The 19,049-nt window shown below is 59.9% G+C and overlaps 2 protein-coding genes across 2 annotated transcripts in view; one reads left to right on the top strand and one right to left on the bottom strand.

Annotated features, from left to right (window-relative positions):
• RSPH14 (radial spoke head 14 homolog) overlaps positions 1-19,049 on the top strand; it is a 73,116-nt gene that overhangs the window by 19,499 nt on the left and 34,568 nt on the right. The gene's annotated exons all lie outside the window — the stretch shown is intronic.
• Positions 1-19,049, bottom strand: part of GNAZ (G protein subunit alpha z) — a 50,356-nt gene that overhangs the window by 7,030 nt on the left and 24,277 nt on the right. The window lies entirely within an intron of this gene.

Raw genomic sequence — 19,049 nt, forward strand, 5'->3', positions numbered from 1 at the left:
AGGCAGGATGAAATGAAGGAGCTGGTGTGGCGGCCTCAAGAGGCTGAAAGGGCCAGCTAGCCACCAGTTCTTAGCTGTTCTGAGCCTCAGTTTCCCACTTGTAAAATGGAGTCCTTAAGCGTACCTCCCTCATGAGGTGGCCGAGGGTTAAAGTGAGACATGAATGGAGAGCTTAGTCCCCACACCTGGCAGCCGTCATGGATATGACTCTGATACGGAAGGGAGGCTTCCTGCAGTAGGGGGCATTTCAGCCGGCCTGGGGGGTGGGGGGCGGGTAGGGCTTGAAGAGGAAGGGGAAAGGAAGGGGAAGAGGAAGGTGTTGGGACGATGATCAGCAAAGGCTCAGAGGCCTGGAGCTGGGAGGTGGAGGAGGCATAGCACAGGCTGGGGGAGGCTCTGTCCGGCCTGGGACTCAGTGTCCTCATCTCTAGGATGGGTTCTCAGTTCTGTTACAGACCGGAGAGCCCAAGTCTGCCCATTGTAGATAAGCCTGGAGTGTTTGCTCATGGGAACCATGAATTCAGCTTTTCACAGTAGAAGTAGAGCTGGGAGGCTGGGCTGTGGACATGAATGAGCTCCATTCTCCAAGGGTGAAGCCAGCCCCGTGGCTGCCCATCCTGCAGCTGAGCCGCCAGGCCTGTCTGGGCAACAGGGTGCCAGGCTCCAAGGGCGCCGAGGGTGGGACCTGGGCATTGGGGCTGCCTGACAGTACCCCTGCTGGATAGGCTAAGGGGGAGGGTTCATACAAGGCTGGATATCAAACTGGCACCCTTCACAGTGACAGATAAGCCTCTGGCCCCTCTGGGCTCCCTTTGTGGTGGAAGCTTGGGGGACTAGGGTGGGGGCTGCCTATCAGCCAGCAGGGTGTGGCTCAAGGGGCATCAGGGCACTGAGTGGCAAGCCCTCGTCAATGGCCTGGTGTCCATCCTCAGTGTGGTGCTGACTGCCCCTCCCCCTCTCGATTGCTGGCAGGGGCAGGTGAGGCTGGAGCCCTACGTGTGGACCTCGTGGACAGGAGGAGCCTCATGACCTCCCTGAACCCTGCTGAGGGAGGTCATCCTCTAGCAGGGAGAGAGCAAGTGCACCCTACTGTCAGTCAGACCCATGCCCTAAGGCCTGGCAGGTGCCTGGTGGGGGGGGCTATTAGATGTGCCTGCAGCTATAGAACCTCATGACCGGTTTGTGCCGCCAGAGTAAGACCATTTCAAAGATGGCGTTGGTCACCAAGGAAAAGAGTTTATGCTTTGTCCCTAAAGAAGTGGGGGACGAGTCGTCCAGGAGTGTGGTTCTCCTCACTGTGAAACTGCAGAGAAGCACAGGAAGGCCTGGGTGTGCTCAGGTGGCCCTGCTGGGGGCCATGGGAAACAGGTGGAGGCTGCACTAGGGGTTCCCTGGCTCTGGGGGGAGGAGGCCATAGGCTAGAAGCCCTGTGCTTCCCCAGCCGGATAGTCCACTGAGGGTCCTCAGCCTTCCGGCGCTCATTTCCCTTTTGGGCTCCCAGACTGACCCAGGGGACCTCAGAGGAGCGAGATCCTGGCCTGTGTGTTCCTCAGGCGGAGGGTGAAGGGCCAAGGGGCTGTCCCCGAGGGAGGGCAGGGGAGTCTGCCCTTCAGTCAACGTTAGGACGCTCTGCTCTCCTTCCGGCAGTCACAGGCTCAGCGAGGCACTGTGGCCACCAGCTGCCTGGCATGGCTTCCTGCTCGGGGTGGATCCGGTGCAGGAGCACCGCCAGAGCAGATCCGCAAGCGAGGTGTTAGATTCACTCCTGTGGGGTGTTCTTTCCTCTCCTTGCTCAAATGTTCCACGGAGCAGAGTGTCTGTGGAGCGGACGCTTCCAGCCAGAGCTCCAGGGACCCCAGCCACAGCCCCTCTGCTTCTGGCAAGCTGACCCCATCTCTTAGGTCTTCAGTCCCCACCCAGTTCCTCCTTGCTGAGGTCAGGGTCCCATCCCCACATGGGTCTTCCCTCTGCTCCGCATTTGGCCCTGGCAGACCTTTCTGAACTCCCCCAACCAGGCACCCACTCTGCTGATGTTGCACAGGTTCCAGCGGCACCAAGTCCCCCCGGCCCCCATATTTGTTGTTTGCCCTGTGCTTCCTCCTTGGGGCCCGGCCTGGAGTGCCCCACCCAGACTCTAGGACAACTGTACTGCTGACTGGCCATCTTTTCTTCCAATAGCCGGCAACTCCTTCCCTGACCCCAGATTTACTGTCCCAGTGCCGTCGTGTTGCTGGTTGTGGTCGGTCATCGGTCCTTCTGGCCACGCACCACGTTCCCTGCACAGCTGACCACATACCCCATGGAGGCGTTTTGACTGACTGGGGCCCTGAACCTTCCAGTGTCTCAGTTTGCCACTGACTGATGGGTCAAAGGGCAAACGACCCGACGAGCACCAGAGCCTGGTGCATGTGGGAGCAAGGAAGCTGAGGGACTCCTAGGCAGGGCCTGGGACTGTGGCATGTGGGGGAGCTGGAGAGGGGCTCCTTGGAAACCAGAAATGTGGCTGGGTATCCTCCTTCATAGGCTTCGAGCCTATGGCCTCCTCCCCGCAGAGCCAGGGACCCCCTAGTGTAGGGAAAAGTGAGCCCCGGGGGCATAGGGTAGAGGGGGAGCCTTGGGCACCAGTGTCTTGGCCAGCCCAGTGCTCTGCACCAATGCCAATCATTTCTCAGGTGCCTGGGGCAGGGGTCCCATTGTCTTATAGGTAAGACTAAACCCGCCTGAGGATGTGAGCTGGGCTTCAGACAGCCCACCCGGAGCTGTGGGACTGTGAGGAATCAGGACCATGGTGAGGGTGGGGTAGAGATACCTTGTGTTTGTGCAGAAGCACACTGCTGGCCAGGGCACCAGACCTCATTGTACCACCAAACTGCAATGTAACCCTAGGTCTGTCACGTCCTCTCCTGAACCACTATTCCCAGGGGACCTGGAGCAGTTTGTTGTGTACATGTGGCTGGCACTGCCAGCATGTCACATTGTCCTGAGCACTGGGTTTGCAGGCATTCTAAGAAGCCTCTCCTGACAGCCTCCTCCCATCCTCTGGGCCCCACCACCCCACACACGTTGGGGCAGCAGCTGGGTCTTGCCTCAAGCCTGACATTTCTTGGGTCTCCCTAGGCTGCTGGGCTGTGTGCTAGCCTCTCTTGCCTCATCGGGGCCTGGAGAGTGTGGCTGCCACTCTGCTCTTAAGTCCGAGGGGGGAGGCCATTATACACCCTCCCCTGTCCTCAAGGAGTTCATAATGCATCTGGGGCCAATGGGAAGAGACAGAGACGGGCAGACAAAAACCGTACAGCCAGGTGGCGTGGCTGCTCTTCCTCCGCACAGGCCCTGCGAGGGAGCAGGTGGAGGAGCCCAGGTCCGCTCTGCTCACGCCTGTCGGGATGGGGACTTGGGGCTTGGGTCTCCCCAGGCAGGCTCCTGCTGCCTGCTAGAATCGGTTTCTCCCCCTGCCACCTGCCCCACAGTCGTGTGCCCTTACTGGAAGTGTTTCCTGGAGGGCGGGGCCTGTGTGCTTGGCTCACCCAGCACCTGGATGGAATCGCTGTACCCTGTGGGGGCAAGAGGGCAGATGTGCTCATGGTGAGCCATACGGGGAGGCAGGATGAGGAGGGCTCTGGGCTGCCCTCTGCACTCTCAGGCTCAGAAGCATGACAGCCCCTCGGGTCCTTCCCATTGCTGAGCTGCTGACAGTCTATGACAGCAGTTGCCACCCAGGGCGGCTGCTCCCCTCCCTCTTCTGAGCTTAGTACCCAGACACTCAGTAGACTTGCTGCCGTTTCCATGACAACTGGGAGGAAGCCTCCACCCTCAGAGCCTAACACACCAACACAGACTGACGGCAGGAAGAAGCAGCGGAGTCTTGAGCCAGGCCAGGGGTCCCTCCACAGCTGTCTATCACAGTCTTCTTGTTGGGGCAGCAGTAAGGGAGGGCTTCTGGGAGTTGGGGGGGACCCTGCTCTTCTTGAGGGACAGGGCAGTGGGAAGACCCTTCTGGTGACCTGGTCCTGGCTGGGGTGGACCTCCTGGTGGACCGGGAGGCAGGAAGATGCATTGTTACTGAAGTAGCACTAGGTGCTGTCTCACCCATGTCATCCTGGGGCAGTACTAGCCTCAACAACCACCCTGACAGCACTGGGCCTCACTTCCTCCTATGTGGAGGCTACCAGGGTACCCGGATGTCCAGCTCAGTTCATCTGAAGTAGCTGTAAGGGGCTCCCAGACACGCCAGCTGCGGCAGGGCTCCTCCCAAGTTCCCATTTTACAGATGTGGATGCTGGGACTCAGAGGGCTCACCTCTCCTGCCTAGGCCCTCAGCCTGCCCTTCTCCAAGGGAGCCTCAGACAGCCAGATACCTCTGGGACCTGTCATTCCCCCCACTGCAGCTGGCCTCAGGAAACGGGGAGGTGCCTGGGGACAGAGGGAGATGACCAGGGTCACTTCCAGACCAATCTGGTTAGCACTCCCCACTCCCCCCCCCACAAACTTAAATGCTGCTGTGCTGGGCTGGAGAAATTGGATTAATGAGGCTAATGAATCAACGAGCCGCTGCCTCCTGGAGCCAGTCTGCAGGCCAGCACGAGGGGCAGTGCTCCGACCAGCCAGGAGGGCCACAGGCGCAGCCCTGCAGCCTTGCTGCCCCGCCGCCCCCAGTCACCCAGGCCCGGCTCAACCAACTCACTCCCCAAGCCTGGGTCCTTGGGGGTCAAGACCGAGACACAGGAGCAGGAACAGCAGCTGAGTCCCACACCCGCCCCTCCTCCAGGTACAGCCACTGGGGCCTCCCCTGCTGGGCACCCGCACCTGCTCCAGACACCTTGCTTCAGGACCCTTGGTCAGAGACCCACTCACCTCAGCACCCACCCATTTTCCTCTGAACCCCTTTCCTCCTTGCTCACTTCAGCCCGAGGCTCCCTGGATGGCCCGTGGGCAACAGGAGGAACCCCGGAGTGAGGCCTGAGCAAGGAGCCCTCCTCTGCTGCCGGCTGCGGTGCTGCTTGAACTCTCCCTCCCCAGAGTGAGTGAGTTAGGGCTCTCATGAAATGAGCCACAATAGAAATGTGGTCAACAGGTAGTAAAGGGGTGGCGGCCTTGTGACCCCGCCCGCGGAGCACTGGTCTGGGTGCACAGCGGAGGTGCGAGCTCAGCCCCCGCCACCCTGGCTGTCCTCCCAGCACACTTCTCTGCCTTGAGGGACAGAGAAGAGCAAGGAGCAGCCTGGCTTATTAGGTCTGAGTCACCCAAGAGGGGCACACGTGCCAACCGTGCAGCAGACACGATGCAAACCCGAGGGCAGGCAGCATGGAGGTGGGAGAGGGGGACCGCGGCCCCTTCAAGTCTGCCCAGGCCTCTCCTTCCCCTGCTGCCGCCTTCGTCTCTTGCGGGAACCCGTTTCCCTGCTTCTGCTCTGTGACCCCACTGCCACCTCCACAGCCGACCAGATCACTTCACTCCCCTGGGCAAAGCTCTCTAGTACCTTCCGTCGTGAGTGGGTGATCCCCACACCCTCCCCTCCCGCCTCAGGGCCATGCTGTTCCTCCCTAACCCAGAGAGGACTGGCTCCCAGAGGCCTTCCATGACCCCGCCCACGTGCCATAACCCGGGTCATGATCAGTACAATCCTTTCTGTTAATGTGCTGCACAGCTCTGGGCACCACTGGCCCGTGTGGCTCATGGTCCGCCCGTGAGTGCGGTGCTATCTGTCGCAGGGCTGCTCTGTGCCGCACCCCGCCACGGCGGTCTGAGTGGGGCTATGGCAGGCAGGGCAGCGGTGCCCACTGTATGATGCGCCGTGACAGCCGTGTGCGGGGCTGGGTGAGAGGCGGCGGAGGTGCACCTACCCCGGGCAGGTCTGGGCCAGATGGCTTGGCCATCGCTTGGCTGGGCCTGTGGAGGACAGCAGGCTGGGTACTGTCCTGGCCTTCCGTTGGCAGTTGGCCTGCGTCATTTCTCACTTTAGCCCTGTCACTGAGTGGATCAATCTGGCAAAACTGACCGAAAAGGCATCTGACAAGTGCTCTTCGGCCTTCAGATGACCAGGAGCTACAGATCCTATGTCTCGGTGGGCGGAGCCTTGGGTGTTGTTTTCCTATTTTAGCTCCTTGTGACCAACCCCCGGGTTTTGTGCTCAGAGGCCTGGGGCCCCGACTCCACTGGTGTGTTCCTGTGGTGAGGACAGGCCATTCTACCAGCGTCTGCTTCCTGGCCCCCAGCTGCCACCTGCACCCAGCCAGCCCTGAGGCCACAGGACTTGGTAGAAGGGAGATTAGCAACTGTCACAGAAAGATTAGCAACTAGGAAGGTCACACCTCCTGCCACAGACACTCTGGGCCTCAGGTTTTCATGGCACCTTGACCTTCCCCCAGGGATAGGAAAGGGGCTTGGAGAAAGGCCGCCACCCTCCTTTGCCCCTTGTGGTCTCTTCTCCCAGCCCCTGCCCCTGCCCACCCCAGGGGACTCAGGAGTGCGCAGCCCTGCGGGCCTCAGGCCAGCGACAGATGGGGCTTCGCTGGGGCGGGCTGTGTTCCGAGGAGTCCAGAAGTCAGTCACCGCTTGCCTGTCCCCACTCTCCTATCCAGTGACAATTGCAAACCTCGTAGTAACAGCAACGACCAGCCTGCCACTTCAAACAGCAAGGGCTGTTTAAACAAGATAACAGGCTGCCGGTAAAGCTGTAACTGGGCCCTAATAGCCCGAAACCGGTGTCTGAACCTGCCAGGACCAGCAGAGCTACTTCCTGCCTCGCCAAGCACTTCGGCCTCGGGCAGGGCCGCCTCGCCTCTGCCACTCCCCACCTCGGGTGCCAACCTGTACAGTGTGGGGGGGCTGGGGCGACCCTAAGTAATAGGAAGGGTAGCGGCCTCCCACCTCCCCCACCCCCTGCACGGGGGACAGCCAGGGTTCCTCCTTGGTGACAGAGAGACTATGCCACTAGGGCCACTTGTTCTTGGGCCTGCGTCTCCTCAGTTGTGTGGTGGGGGCCACAGCGGCGGGACGAAGGTTTTGCGGCTGTGTGTGCAGGGCCCTGTGAGAGCGCACGGGGTCCAGCCCCTTCCTCTGCCCTGCCCGCATTTCCCCACCCGGACATTTGCTCTTAGAGAGGAAGGACTGCAGCCTGGGTGTCCCCACCTCGCCCGTGGTACCGGCACAAGCCCGAGAAGCAGGGTGGTCAGTTCAGCTCTCACCCTTTCGTTCACTCTGTGGCCAGCCACAGTGCACAGGGCTGTGCTGAGCTCAGCCTTCGCTGGCCTGGCAGACGGACTGCCCCACCTCCTCAGAGCTGGGCAGGGATGAGGGGGCCAAAGCCATGTCCATGCCCCACCCAGGGCCCCAGTGAGCTGGAGGTGGCCCCGCACCCAGAGCACTTTCTTGTTCCCCAGCCAGGGGACTTGCTCATCTGACTGCACTGCCCCTGGGGACTCTGAGCAAGCCCACCAGGGCACTGGCAGCCACCAAGCCTGTCAGAGCTGCTGTTCCCCTGCAGAGGCCCAGCGCCCTAAACATATACATCAGTTTTGCTTTCTGCTCTCACTGAACCTCAGAATCAATGACTTGCAGCATCTTAGAGCTGGAGAGGACATTCCTGCTCCCACAAGTGTTGCCCACAGCCCTGAGGTAACTGTGACATGGATGGCAGGCTCCTGTAACTTGATGGGGTGACTCGAGTATGCTCAAAGACTCCTACTTCTGGGGCAGCAAATTCCCAGGCCAACCACTGGGAGCGTTTGCTCTGAAAGGGCCTGGAGCTCCCATGTCCTGCTCCCCCACCCATTTCATGTTCAGGCACAGAGAGGGAAGGGCCCCTGGCCACCAGGCAGGGCAGCAGGCCTGTGGCCTGCTCTCACCTTGACCCCACGCCCCCAACCTGCAGGAAAGCATGCTGTTTTCAGTCCATTTTTGCTTCAACTGAAATGAGAACTGTTTCCTATTTAGTTTTATGTTAAATCTTGCTGGCTTGATCCGAGTCCCCTGCTGTCAGTCCCTGATGGGAAATTAGCAAACAGCAGGACGCAGGTGCGTGCAGACTGGAAGCTGCCAACAGACTCAGCCTGGCCTGGGGCTTGAAGGCCAGCACTCTCCCCGGGAGGAAAGTAGAGTGCAAGCAGCCCCTCCCATTTCAGCTCCAGGGGACCGTGGAGCCCATTAGTCTAATGCCCTTGTCTGACAGTATTCAGCAAGGTGTGCTCTCCTGCACTCCTGGGCCACACTTCTGGGAGGAGAGGCTAGTGAAACTTCTGGCAGTGGGCAGGGGCCAGTCTGCAGGGACACCAGAAGTTGGGAGATGTGGGCAGATATCCCAGTGGGGACCCTCTGCCTGGGGCCAACAAGATGGATTTCAGAAATGCTGATCCTTAAAAAAAGTATTTGGGTCATCACTGCCCCAGCCCTGGCTTCTCCCTCTGCAGGAAGTGGGGTGCAGGGCAAGTGCAGCCTTCCAGGGTCTTGGCCCATCAAGAATCCAATCTCCCAGCAAGGATGCCCACGCATGTGCTGGTGCAGCCACACAACTGGGAGCCTCCGTGGCTCCCGGGCCACAACAGGGGCCTCGAGCCTGGCAATGGCTGCTCCTAGCGCAGTGCCCATCATTGTGGCTGGTGGCTTTATCCAGCCCAGGATGTGGTAGCCCACAGGTGCCCGGCAGGCCACTAGGACTGCTAACAGGCCCTTTGGAAGAGCTGGCGGAAGTTCATGAGATCAGAGCGCCAGGACAAGGGCTTCCTGATGTTTCTCAGCAGCTGCTCCAGGAAAGAAAATGACTTTTCCATCCCTGGCCGATGACCTGGTCACAAGATGTACAAACAGAGCCAAGAGGCCTAAGCACTCGCCAGCCCCATCAGCCAGAGGGCCCAGGGCCTGAGGCAGCTTGCAGGGTTGTGTGAGATGGGACTTTCTGGACAGTGATCAAGGATCAGACTCAAGACCATGTTTTCACTGTAGCCTTTGGGTGGGCTCTAGATAAAATCCATGTAGTGCGATGTGAGCAGCAATGTGGAAACCAAACCTGAAAGCAGTCTGTGGCTCTGTCGTCGACACCCATACCCGCTAGGTTCTCAGCAGGCGACAGCTCTCCCAGTGCTCACCCTGGCTGGCCCTACCCCACCTCTCAGATGAGGCGGTGAGGTGAGACAGGCTGGACGGGCCACTTCTGGGTCCTGAGCCTTCGTCTTCACTAGGAGTAGTCTTGGCCTTTGGATTGTGTAGCTCAGGTGTCAGTGACTCCTGGGAGTGTCCCTAAACACCTTACTGCATCCTACCTGCATCACGCCCAGGGCATCTGCATGTCTTCCCAGACAGGCAGTGTGGGGGGAGAGCATGGGGACAGTTCAGGGTGACCCTCAGGCCAAGTCACAGGCGGGCAGGACTCTGGCAACAGGGCCATGATGAGCTAAGGACCGGCACTGAGTGGTCTGGGGTGGCTGCAGCACAGGCGGCTTGGGAGAGGGGCCACAGCAGCTGTGGCTGTGGACAAGAGCACTGGCTGGGAGCAGGGACAAAGTCTGAGGCTTGACTAGTCAGTGGGTCATGGTCTCTCTCTCTGAGCCTCGGCTGGAATCACGTACAGTGTCTCAGTTCTCAATCCATGACCCCTGTAGCTCTGAGGGACAGTCAGGCTTCTAGTCCCCAAGGGTCCCTTGCTGTCCAGAAGAGATCTCCTACCCTTGCTGGGCCTCATACCACTGCAACCGGGGTCTGAGATGTCCAGGAGAAACATGCAGTATGCCAGGCCTGGCAGTGCCCCAGCATCTTTGCTCTGAGACCCCGATGCCAGGTCCCCTGGTCAGCTGGGCTATACAAGGTGAGCCCACTAGGTCTGGGCATCAGAGGAGAGCACGACAGGCCAGCAGTCTCTGGCCTCTGTGATGCCGTGTCCTAAGGGGCCGCCTGGCCCCAGCAGCCTAGGCAGGATTGGGGCAGGGAGACAGGACAGCTGCCAGGGGGCTCTGCAGAGGCCTCGCAGAGTGACAGAAGCAGTAGGGACAGGCTGAGGGGGTATGGGCCTTCCTCTCTGCCCCGTATGGACCACACTGGAGAACTGGGCTCAGCGTGGGCCACACATGGGCCCAGACTGCTCTGCGGTGGGCTGGCCTTGGCCTTGGGGGTGCCTCACGCTGTGTGTGTGCTTAGCCGATTTGCTTGACCAGGGGGCCTTGTGGCTGTCTCTTGTGAGCAGGAAATGACAAGGCACTCCTGTTCTCACACAGCTTTTCCAGTCACCCGAATCAGCCAGGGCTGTCAGGGTCACAGGTGAGACCACAGGGGCCAGAAGAGGTTTGCTGACCTGCCAAGCCACCAGGGGTCTATGCTCTAGTGCCCGGCACAGTTCTGGGCCCTATGGGCGCCATGCACAGACATAGGTAATAGCGGGTATCATCAAAACTACATCCTTCTGTCCTTGAGCTGAGGGTCTGTCCCACTTGACAGATGAGGAAGCCAGGACTGGACCAGCTCATCCAGGCTGAGGCTGCCCAGGGCCAGAAGCCACATCTGGCTGGAACTGCTCCCTCTCACCCACAGAGGTCCTGTCCTTGGGCAGGTGAGGCTAATAAGAGCCAGAAGGGATTGTGTGCCTGGGAGCCCAGCGGGCACTGAACAAAGGGCCATGGAACAGACACCTCCCCTTAGCATCTTTCCCATGGGGCGGGGGGTTGGAAACTGCTCAAGAACCCCAGGCCGCCTTGGTCAGCTGTTCCAGAGGGTGCTCTGTCCTCAGTAGATGGCGGTTCGTTATAGACCTGGTTTCCTGGAGCCTGAGACACAGGTGTCCCAGCTCCCACCCGTCATTGCTGGAGGAAGGACTTGCCTGCAGCCACTCCTCTGGCTGGGCACGCTCGCCTGGGGGCTCTAGGCCACCTCAGTCAGGATGTCATCAGTTGTCCCAGGGTCACCAAAGGCCAGAAAAAGTGTGCAGGGTTGTGGCCTGGAGCTGGCCTTAGTGGTTTGAAACCTCAGGATATGAGGTCCTCTGGCTGGCAGGTTTTCTTAATGAAATTAGAGAAAGTGCATGAGCAGAGGGGATGGCAACAGGGGGCTGAAGACATGACTGGGCCAGCTGCAGCCCAGCCGACCAGGTACACCTCAGCTTGTTCCCTGGCTCTGAGGAAACTGGGCCATCGGGACTCATGCAGGAGAAGGGGTACCTTTTGCTTCATCCTGGGTGTCCCTTCAGATGTCCAGGGCACCTTCCCCTAGCTGACTGTTATTCCTCTCTTCCCTGACACTAGAGTCTAGACTGTCAGAGCCAGTGGGCCGCAGGGGTCCCTACAGATGGGTGAAAAGGACTCCCACATCCTGCTAGACCAGAAGCATTTCCTGGTGTTGTTCAAGGCCAGTTGTGAGACTGCCCTGGGTACCCCACCCCTGTCCCTATCTGTGCTGAGGGCTCCCAAGTCAGCTCGGCCTCCAGTGCTCTTAGCCTCCTTCCTGGAGTCTGTTCTTGAGGAGTGGAGAAGTTGTTTCCAGTCTTAAATTATAAAAATACCACAAACAATAATAATCTGTGTCTTAAAGCCCAGAGCTGTTCTGATGTGTACAAAAGGAACAGAGCTAATGTGCTCAGCACATTAATTACCCTGCTGGCCTGGCCACGGGCTGGGAAGTTCTCTGTCCTGAAGCTCCTGGTAAGCACAGGATGGAGGCGTTCTGCTAGTCAGAGGGGGAAGTACACAGACAGGTGGGTTGTGGAGGCTCCGGCGAACCCCAGCTCCACTATCCCGGCTTCGCTGGGGACTGGATGTGGTGCCTGGAGCCTTGCCCCTTCTGCAGGGTGACGGGCCCGAGCTCTCCGTGGTCCCCAAACAGCCCCTTGGTCTTGCCTCTCTCTGCTGGCTGCCTCCACAGTCCTCACGGCTCCTGCTGGATTCTGTGAGGTCCAGATCAAGTCCAGATCACCACCCACTGTCACCTCAATCTGCCCAGGCCCTGTTCCTAATGTCTGGGCCACCCTCTCTCCTGTGAGTTGGTCTCTGGGCAGAGGAGGGCTCCCTGGCCTTTCTGGACCAGACAGCTGCTTCACAGGGGGCCTTGACGCAGCCGCAGCAAGCGTGGCAGTGGGTTCCGGGGAAGCTGCACCAGCCTCCAGGGACTGCTAGATGCTGTCCCCATCTGACCTGAGTGGAGGAAGGGACACTCGTCTCTGTCCCTAGACGGTGATTCGTGGCACATACTAGGTGTGTAATGCTCCCTGAGTGAGTAGTACAGGCTTTTCTCTCCCATATGGAGAAGAACACAGGACGAGCCCAGCTTGAGCAGATGGTCTCATGCTGCTCTGCTCCCGTGCTGCCGGAGAGGAAGCAGAGCACCAGCTCGTCTGCTCCTCTGCGCAGGGTTCTTGTAGCTCTGCCTGGGGAGAGCGGGAAGTGGGGTGGGGAATGGATGAGCAGGGAGCCACTCTGGCAAATTACCGCTCTCAACCGAGATGAATGTGAACAGAAATAACACGTGCAGTCACAGGGCTGGAGTAGGGAATCACTGAGAGGTCCCAGAGGAGGCTGGAAAACAGGGACGCTCCCGGCTCTTAAGAAAGATGCGGACAGTAAAACCTGTCATTCACCGGTAACTGAGCCCGACTGGGCAGGCCCTCTGGGCCAGGTTCGGAGTCACCAGAGGTGGCAGGCTGGTGAGTGTTTAATAACCCGGCGGGAGGAGGCTGATTCAAAGCATCTGCCGAGTTCCGTGCTGCAATTACTCTCACCTGGCTGATTTAAGCTCCCAACATGATGTCAAATGGCCCACAGATTCCTAAAAAGTCAACAACTGGCACCTGTGGGCTGGTACCATCTAGCTCCACCTTCCAGTGGACTGGCACGCAGAGAGGGCAGCTCTGGCCTGCTACCCCGGTCTCAGCACCTTCCTCTGCAAGTGGGGCCTGCTCTACCCACAAAGGCTTGTCAGCACTAGGGCAAGACACCCCACAGCCCAGGCAGGTCGGCTGCCTGTTTGGGGAGGACCACCAGTGTCAGAGATCTGAGGAGCACAGTGGACATCCCCAAGCAGATTCTGCCAAGGCACATGGTAAAGTCTGCCATGGAGGAAGAGTTGCAGTGATGGGGATGGCATCAGACCATCATGAAAGGGTGGCTGATATGCTCAATGGCAGAGCTGGGTCCGCAAGGATAAGGGGATGGGGCTAACCAAAAAGGCCCTGGCAGGACCCCGAAGTCCCGCCACGCAGTGGGGAGTGGGAGTAGAGGGGTGGGACGTACTGAGCAGAAGGGCCCTGCCTCATCCTTTTCCTTTGGCTGACATCGGACGGAGGCCCTACTCAGGGCAAGGAGCAGAGCGCAGAGGCAGACAGGAAATGGAGTCCTTGGAAGCTCCCAGTGTGCCAGGAAAGAGGATGGAGGAAGCTGCTATTGACAGAGGCCTCAGTGGTTACATGTCTCCCTGGGAGCAGAGGGAAGGAGGTCTCAGTCCAAGAAACTGAAATGTCGTTGGCAAGTGCTAAGGGCTGAAAATAGGTGCCAGGCTGTGCTGCAGGGGAGGGGCCGCTGCTGGCTGCTGCCTTTTCCACCCCCCCTCCACCTCGCCCCTGCCCAGCATGGGCTAGAATCAGCACCCCACTCACACTATGTGAAGCCCAGGGCCCTGGGGAGCAACACCCATCACTGCCAGCATTTACTGAGTGGGGGGCCATGGGCTCAGACCCAGGGTCCTGAGTCTGACTTTAGCCTCTTTAGGGCCAAGATAGACACCAGGTAACCGAGCAAAGGATCCTGGATGAGGCCAAGGCCTGGGGAGCCCGCACAAAAGTGGGGAAACTGTAAGTGCTGGCAGCACCCCAGCCAACCAGTTGTGAGAGCATGCCCACCCCCCAGCAGCTGGTAAGCCTCTCCAAGGCTTGGGAGATGTAATGGCCACAGAGACAGGAGCTAGTGAGCTTCCAGGGGGATACCGGCTAGGGAGAGCACATGGCCGCTGAGCCCTGCGCCTCCCGAGGGAGGTGCTTCCTGCCCTGCCCTGCCGAGCCTGACACTCCGTGCCCTTGTCTCTGCAGCGCCTCTCAGGTCTGCACCTGGGGCTGTCCACTCCAAGGGAACCCCGGCCCCTTGCTGGCTGAGCCCCACCTCCTGGCTCTGGCCCAGGAGGTCACTGGCATCCCGGGGTCATCATGATTTGTGGAGATCTCAGACAAACTACACGTGGTCCTGGCATTTCAAGAGATCGGAAGGAGCACTCAGGGAAACCAGGGCCTGGTGGGGGAAGGCTGGTGGCCTCTGGGTAGGTCAATGGCACATCTCTCTGACACTGTCCCAAGTCCCCATGGCAGTATTCCTGGATCTATGTCCTGGATCTAGGTCAGGAGCAGGAGACAGAGTGGGGTGTGCTCTGCTCAGGCTCCCTGTGGTCCTGACACTGACAGGGTGTGGGCAGTGGGCAGTGCCAATCCTGATGTCCATTCAAGTCTCCTGAGCCCAGCTGAGTGCCCTGCAACCAGTCCACAGGAAGGCTGGTCACATGGCATTCCCCAAAACTGATTCCCTGTGGATGGCCCCCAGCCCATCTGGAAGCCAGTCCACATCCCAAGGTCCTCCCTGGAGCACCCTGTATACACAGGGCCTGGGGATTCCAGAGTCCCCTGGGGTCCTCAGGGAGCAGCGGGCCTCCCTTTGAGCCTGACTCAGCCCCGGGACATGACGGATGCTCTGCAGGCCTGTTCCCTCACCTGCAAAGCTGGCTGGTTAAGGACACCAAATCTAAGCCAAGGTATCATCACATCTGGCCATTTCCCTGTTGTAATCACCTCCTCTGGACAAACAGAACCAGCTCTGTTATCAACAGGTAAAAAGACTGTCTTAATGCTGCACCACGTGTCACCTCAACGTGCCATCTCATGACACGCCAATTTTAAAGCACAAAAGCTCCCGTTTCGGCTGAACGAGCAAGCACAGAGGTACCCTGTTTGCAGGATAGCCTCGAGCGGCTCCCTCAGGGGTGCACTGCACACACCCTCTCCCATCAGGGACTGGCACCTGGGGCTTCCCCAGAAGGGCTGAGTGTCCCAGTGACTGTCACCCAGACACCAGGGCCCTGAACTCTGGCTCTTCCCAAGCCTGCCTGCCTCCTGCCCAGTCCACAGTCTTCGGAGCACCACTGTGTGCCAGGCCTGTGCCCACAGCACACACCGTACAAGGTGGGAGGACAAGGGGGCTGTAACCTGTGCAGGAGTGCGGAGGGGCTTAGGGACCCGGAAAAGGAGGGGCCATTGGCCAGGGCTGGGAGAGGTGACCCCCTAGTTTGGAGTGTGGCTGTGTAGTAACTGCCACTTGCAGAACTTAACCCCCTAAAGGGTATGTCCCGTGTCCCTGTCCCACCTGTCCCCCAAGGGACCCTCCTTGACACGTCAAGCAGCTATCTGTGGGGTAAGGGTGGGGACAGCAAGTCTCCCACAGTGAGCCTTGCTGTGGCCCAGACCATCTGTGGCATGAAAGCCAAGGTGGGGATACCCCTGGGAACTGCTACCTGCTGGGTCCTGAAGGAGGGGGCAGGGGTCCCCAGGCAGCACGAAGGTTTGTAGAAATGACACTGTGACTATGCTGGGTGTGAGCACTCCCTGCCACCAGCAACTTGTGCCTCTGGGATAGTCAGGCTCACTTTGGTGTCTGGCTACCAGGAAGGGCCCTGCACCAAAACAGCAGGTACACAGTGGGCACACGAGGCCTCACAGGGCTGGGAACACCAACACCTTTGCCAGGAAATGGGCAGTGAGCAAGCCCCTGTGGGTCTTCACATGGGAACACTTTGACACTTACAGCCAGGCCTTTTAATCTGTCTCTTCTGAAGGTCCCCTCCACTATTATGCGGCTGCACAGTCCATTAGCAGATCTGCAGGGGCTGTGGCTGGGCAGCAAGCAACCCCCCTTTTCCTGCTTTCCTGAGATTCTCAGCAGAGTACTGGGGTTCAGCCTGTCGGGGTACGAAACAGGAGGGGGCAGAGCCCCTGTGACTGCTGGCAGGCTGAGTGAGGGGCCTGTGGCCGACCCTAGGCACTCGGCCTTTGGGGCTGTCCTGTGGGGTGGGTGGTCTCTACGTCTGAGTGGGATCACGGCTGATCCTGCGAATTCAAAGCCTTGTCTTCCTTCACCCCTGGAAGGGCGTGGGATAGGCAGAGAAGCAGTGCTGCGCCGCCAGGAGGTGGCCTGGCTTCCCCCGGCCGCAGAGGTGGTGCAGAGGGGCCCTCGGCTGCCACGAGCCAGGGGCCTGGGCCCGAGACCTGCCCTAGGCCTGGGTGCCCCCACCTGTCTCCCCACCCAAGACGGGGCTGCCCTGCAGGGTCAGTCAGGCACCTCATCTCTGGGCCATGCTCTGGTCTCTCACTGTCTAGGGAAGCCCCATGTAGGAACAGTGGAGGCCCGCTGACTGTGGAGCCCCTGGATGCCGGTGAGGACCATACAGGGGATGAGGACCCCTGAAAACCTCTGGAAAGAGAGCTGGGAATCACTGTCGAGTCTGGGCGTGGCTCACTGCCGTGGTCCGTGAATGCTCCGGCATCTGCCTGCCCTGCCCAGGTGCTGCCCTGCAGTCGCTGCAGCCCTCCATGCCCAGGAGCCCAGAGAGCCTGACGTTACCCTTGGCAACATGCTGACGCAAATGCCAGCGGGCGGGTTGGGGGCTGTGGCTCCTCTGCCAGGCGTGGGGGAGGGGGCTCCGCCAGCCCTCTGTCAGGGGAAGACAAGGCCTTAGAGCCGAGTCAGGGTTGAAGAGCTTTGAGCTCCATGTCCAGAGCCTGGCACTGGGCCCCCAGCCTCCTTTGGTTTCTGCAAAGGTCAGCATGGCCTGTTCTCGGCTGCCTCGCCTTTGCTGGGGCCCAGGGCGAACAGATCGGGGCCCTCCAGGAGCAGCAGGCAGGGATGGCAGCCCTGCCCCAGGCCTGTGGCAGCAGGCAGGGGGGCAGGGGCACAGAAGAGGCGTGCCCGTGGCGGTGACAAGAGCTGCCGGAGGCACTGGGAGAAGCGGGCTCTCCTCGCGGCCGGGCCTGCTCTCCCTGGGCAGCCAGCCCACCTCCGTGGACAGCCGGCGGCGGGAGAAATCGTGGAGGGTATTGTCTTTCCTCAGCAGCCTGTTTGTTTTCCACCCTGAGATATTGCTGGTAGAGCATGAAAGGTCAGAACCATTTGGAATCCAGTGAATTTCCAGCCTCGCTTGCTTGAGTTTCTCATCAAGAATTTCCTTTTCTGGTGAACAACCACCTCCCCAGGCCTGCCGAGACCAGGGTGGTAGCGGGAGGCGGGGCACAGGCCTGGCTGCCAACCCCTCCCTTTAGAAAATGCCCTGAGTGGCCCCAGCGCCTGGCTGCCTCCAGGAGGCAAGCTTAGCTTCACAGAGAACCCCACAGCCAGGCCAGCAGCCACTGTCCTCACCCAGGTTTCCCACTGTGGTTTCCCACAGGGTCAGGGCTGGGACAAAGCTGGTGATACGAGGCCCCCCATGGGCTGCCTGTCCACTTGCACATGGGCTGGGCCCGACCTGTAATGAGCGGCCGCAATGGAGGGGCATGCGGGCTTCGGGCTGAGGTCAGGAAAGGCCTCTCAAGGAGGTGACACCTGAGATGATAACTGGAGGGCAGGGGCAGGTGGGCGGGGTGGTCATGTGCTTAGGCTGAGTGAGCAGAGCGCATGGGGGTGAATGAAGCCCATGCAGGCCAGGGCAGAGAGAGGGAGAGGCAGCGAGGAGGCAAGAAGGGACTAGTTGAAGTCAGCAAGGCCACAGGCAGAAGGCCTGGCCCTGGGCCTGTTTTTGAGGACACTTGGCCACCTCCTGGTTGACAGCTTCAGAGAGCAGAGATGAAAGCCGAATCCCTCCATGAAACACGGGACCAACTCAGGGCTCAGGCATCTACCTCTTGTGTTCTGTCACCCCTATGGGCACAGGCTTGGCGGGCAGAGCCTGCCAACAGACAGTCTGGGAGATAAGCCCGGTGCCCAGGGAATTCACCACACCAGCTCTGGAGATGACAGACAAGACAGCCTGAGATCCAGGTCCCCGGAAGGCCTCAGAGCACAGGCTATATCACCAGCTGCAGGACAAGCAGAAAAAGGCAAAACCCAAAGAGCCAACCCCTGGAATCTGTGGCTGGAAGACCTGCCCTGGCACCTTGCTTTGCCTCACAGCCTCACAGCCTGGTCGGCCCCGAGCCCTCTTCCTACAGCAACGCCCCACCAAGGAGCCTGACCTGCCCATCTGCTAGGACGCCGCCTCTGCCTAGAACCACACACGGCACCGAAGCAGAAGCAGGCAGAAGAGTAAGGGTGGCTGGAACCTCAAGACCACATAGTGCTGAGAGCAAGGCGGGCCTGTCCTGTGGACACAGTGTCCTCGGCTCAGGCCACTCCCACAGGGACACCATCACCACCTGGGCACAGCTTCGGGGAGAACCCCAGATGCACAGAGGGGAAGTGGGGAGAGCCCTGCCTCCTGCCTCCACGGACTGCCTGCAGCTGCTTCCCCTTCTCAAAGAGGCTGGGTCTCCTTGCGAACCCGATGCAGAGCCTCTCTCCAGAAAAACACCCAGGTGCCCAGCACAGCGGTCTCAGCTTGCAGCTGTCCACAGACCTCCTCGGGGTTACAGGCCCAATTAAGACTTCCCAGATGAACCCCACAAAGAAAGCTACCACCTGCCTTAAAAGGATCAGGTGGAGAAGCAAGCCCCTTCTTTGCCATCACCCTGGTTCCCTGGACCCTGCAGGCAAACCCCTGTGGGCCAGCATGGGGGGTTCTCCTGTGAGCATCACTCCTTCCCCTAGGTTCTGCCAGCCACAAACTCCCAAGCCCCTGGAACCCATCGCCCCGCACCACGTACAGCTCCTCATGGACTGTTTGCTCCATGCCCACCCACGATCAAAGGGCTCACGAGGGCAGATTCCGAGTCTTTGCTCAGTGCTCCCGCCCGGCACAGCAGCTCTGTGGCAGGGAGGATCGGGGAGATCGTGGCCACACCTATCCCTCGTCTGGCTGTGTGGCCTCTACCACCACCATTCCTGGGAGCCAGGGAGCTGTGGCACCTCCTGCTCTGGGCCTCCTGCCTCGGTTGGGCTGTGGCATGCTGCCCACTT

Source organism: Molossus molossus, unplaced genomic scaffold, assembly GCF_014108415.1.
Source record: "Molossus molossus isolate mMolMol1 unplaced genomic scaffold, mMolMol1.p scaffold_m16_p_22, whole genome shotgun sequence".
Classification (NCBI taxonomy): Eukaryota; Metazoa; Chordata; class Mammalia; order Chiroptera; family Molossidae; genus Molossus; species Molossus molossus.